The sequence below is a fragment of the Micromys minutus genome, assembly GCF_963924665.1.
Source record: "Micromys minutus genome assembly, contig: SCAFFOLD_47, whole genome shotgun sequence".
Classification (NCBI taxonomy): Eukaryota; Metazoa; Chordata; class Mammalia; order Rodentia; family Muridae; genus Micromys; species Micromys minutus.
This window is the reverse complement of record NW_027667133.1, coordinates 394,249-398,061: the sequence shown is the minus strand read 5'-3', so window position 1 is coordinate 398,061 and position 3,813 is coordinate 394,249.

Sequence of the window (3,813 nt, the reverse complement as noted above, 5' to 3'; positions counted from 1 at the left end):
GGCAAAAAGGTATGCATCCCCATTATTTTCGGGCAAAAAGGTAGAAATTCCCCGTATTTTGGAGCAAAATTACAGAAATTCCCCTAATTTTGGGGCAAAAGGCAGAAATTCCTTTTATTTTGGGCCAAAAAACAGAAATTCCCTTTATTTTGAGGCAAAATTCCAGAAATTTCCTTTATTTTGGAGCAAAATTGCAGGAATTTACCTTAATTTGTGACAAAATTGCAGAAATTTCCCTTATTTGGTGCAAAATTGCAGAAATTTCACATATTTTTAGGTAAAAAAGCTGAAATTTCCTTTATTTTGGGGCAAAAAGGAAGAAATCCCCTTATTTTGGGGTAAAATTGAAGAAATTTCCCTTATTATGGTCAAAAATTGCAGAAATTTCCCTTATATTGGGGCAAAATTGCAGAAATTTCACTTATTTCAGAGAAAAAAAGCAAAAATTTTTTTTATATTGGGGCAAAAAGGCAGAAATTCCCATTATTTTGGGGCAAAAAGGCAGAAATTCACCATATTTTGGGGTAAAATTGCAGAAATTTCATATATTTCAGGGCAAAAATGCAGAAATTTCCTTTATTTTGGGGCAAAATTGCAGAAATTTCACTTATTTCAGGGTAATAAGTAAGAAATTCCCCTTATTTTCGGGCAAAAATGCAGAAATTCCCTGTATTTTGGAGCAAAATTGCAGAAATTCCTTTAATTGTGGGGCAAAAATGCAGAAATTCTCTATATGTTGGGGCAAAAAGACAGAAATTCTTTTTATTTTGGGGCAATACTCAGAAATTCCACATATTTTGGGGCAAAATTCCAGAAATTTCCCTTATTTTGGGGCAAAATTGCAAAAATTCCACTTATTTTGGGGCAAATTCCAGAATTTTCCCTTATTTTGGGGCAAAAGGCAGAAATTCCTAATATTTTGTGGCAAAAATGCAAAAATTCCCCTTATTTTGAGGTAAAAAGGCTGAAATTCCCCTTATTTGAGGGCAAAAAGGCAGAAATTTCGCTTATTTTGAGGCAAAATTGCAGAAATTTCACTTATTTCAGGGTAATAAGTCAGAAATTCCCCTTATTTTGGGGCAAAAAAGACAGAAATTTCCTTTGTTTTGAGGGAAAAAAACAGAAATTCCACTTATTTAGGGGCAAAAAGGCAGAAATTCCCCTTATATTTTAGCAAAAATGAAGAAATTTCCCTTTTTATGGCAAAAATATATGCATTCCCATTATTTTCGGGCAAAAAGGCAGAAATTCTTTTTATTTTGGAGCAAAATTGCAAAAATTCCCCTAATTGTGGGGCAAATGGGAAGAAATTCCCTATATGGTGTGGCAAAAAGACAGAAATTCTCCTTATTTTGGGGCAAATCTCAGAAATTCTACTTATTTTGGGGCAAAATTCCAGAAATTTCCCGTATTTTGGAGCAAAATTGCAGAAATTTCACTTATTTTGGGGCAAAATTGCAGAAATTTTACTTATTTCAGGGGATAAAGACAGAAATTTTCTTATTTTGTGGCAAAAATGCAGAAATTCTTAATATTTTGTGGCAAAAATGCAGAAATTCCTCTTATTTTGAGGTAAAAATGCTGATATTCCTTTTATTTGGGGGCAAAAAGGCAGAAATTTCCCTTATTTTGGGGCAAAAAGACAGAAATTCCCCTTATTTTGTGGCAAAAAAGCAGAAATTTCTTTTATTTTGGGGCAAAATTGCAGAAATTTCACTTATTTCAGGGCATAATTCAAAATTTTCTTTTATTTTGGGGCAAAAGACAGAAATTCCGTTTATTTTTGGGTAAAAAGTTCGAAGTTTCTCTTATTTTGAGGAAAAAAGGCAGAAATTCCTCTTATTTCGGGGCAAAAATGAAGAAATTTTCCTTTTTTGTGGCAAAAGGTATACATTCCTTTTACTTTCGGGATAAAAAGCAGAAATTCCCCGTATTTTGAAGCAAAATTGCAGAAATTCTCATAATTTTTGGGCAAAAATGCAGAAATTCTCCTTATTTTGGGGCAAAAAGACAGAAAAATCTCCTTTTTTCGGGAGCAAACCGTCAGAAATTCCCCTTATTTTGGGGCAAAATTGCAGAAATTTCCTTTACATTGGGGCAAAATAGCAGAAATTTTCCTTATTTTCGGGCAAAATTGCAGAAATTTCACTTATTTTGTGGCAAAATTTTAGAAATTTCACTTATTTTAGGGAAAAAAGGTAGAAATTTCCCTTATTTTGGGGCAAAATTGCAGAAATTTCACTTATTTCAGGGTAATAAGTCAGATATTTCCCTTATTTTGGGGCAAAAATAAGAGAAATTCCCTTTGTTTTGAGAGAAAAAGACAGAAATTCCACTTATTTAGAGGCAAAAAGGGAGAAATTCACTTTATTTTGGAGCAAAAATGAAGAAATTTCCCTTATATGGCAAAAAGGTATGCATCCCCATTATTTTTGGGCAAAAAGGCAGAAATTCCCAGTATTTTGGAGCAAAATTACAGAAATTCCCCTAATTTTGGGGCAAAAGACAGAAATTCCCTTTATTTTGGCCAAAAAACAGAAATTCCCTTTATTTTGAGCCAAAATTCCAGAAATTTTTTTTATTTTGGAGCAAAATTGCAGGAATTTACCTTATTTTGGGGCAAAATTGCAGAAATTTCCCTTATTTGGTGCAAAATTGCAGAAATTTCACTTATTTTTAGGTAAAAAAGCTGAAATTTCCTTTATTTTGTGTCAAAAAGGAAGAAATCCCCTTATTTTGTTGTAAAATTGCAGAAATTTCCCTTATTATGGTCAAAAATTGCAGGAATTTATCTTATATTGGGGCAAAATTGCAGAAATTTCACTTATTTCAGAGAAAAAAAGCAAAAATTTTTTTTATATTAGGGCAAAAAGGCAGAAATTCCCATTATTTTGGGGCAAAAAGGCAGAAATTCACCATATTTTGGGGTAAAATTGCAGAAATTTCATATATTTCAGGGCAAAAATGCAGAAATTTCCTTTATTTTGGGGCAAACTTGCAGAAATTTCACTTATTTCAGGGTAATAAATAAGAAATTCCCCTTATTTTCGGGCAAAAATGCAGAAATTCCCTGTATTTTGGAGCAAATTTGCAGAAATTCCTTTAATTGTGGGGCCAAAATGCAGAAATTCTCTATATGTTGGGGCAAAAAGACAGAAATTCTTTTTATTTTGGGGCAATACTCAGATATTCCACATATTTTGGGGCAAAATTCCAGAAATTTCCCTAATTTTGGTGCAAAATTGCAAAAATTCCACTTATTTTGGGGCAAATTCCAGAATTTTCCCTTATTTTGGGGCAAAAGGCAAAAATTCCTAATATTTTGTGCCAAAAATGCAAAAATTCCCCTTATTTTGAGGTAAAAAGGCTGAAATTCCCCTTATTTGAGGGCAAAAAGGCAGAAATTTCGCTTATTTTGAGGCAAAATTGCAGAAATTTCACTTATTTCAGGGTAATAAGTCAGAAATTTCCCTTATTTTGGGGCAAAAAAGACAGAAATTTCCTTTGTTTTGAGGGAAAAAGACAGAAATTCCACTTATTTAGGGGCAAAAAGTCAGAAATTCCCCTTATATTTTAGCAAAAATGAAGAAATTTCCATTTTTATGGCAAAAATATATGCATTCCCATTATTTTCGGGCAAAACGGCAGAAATTCTCCGTATTTTGGAGCAAAATTGCAAAAATTCCCCTAATTGTGGGGCAAAAAGGCAGAAATTCCCTATATGGTGTGGCAAAAAGACAGAAATTCTCCTTATTTTGGGGCAAAACTCAGAAATTCTACTTATTTTGGGGCAAAATTCCAGAAATTTCCCGT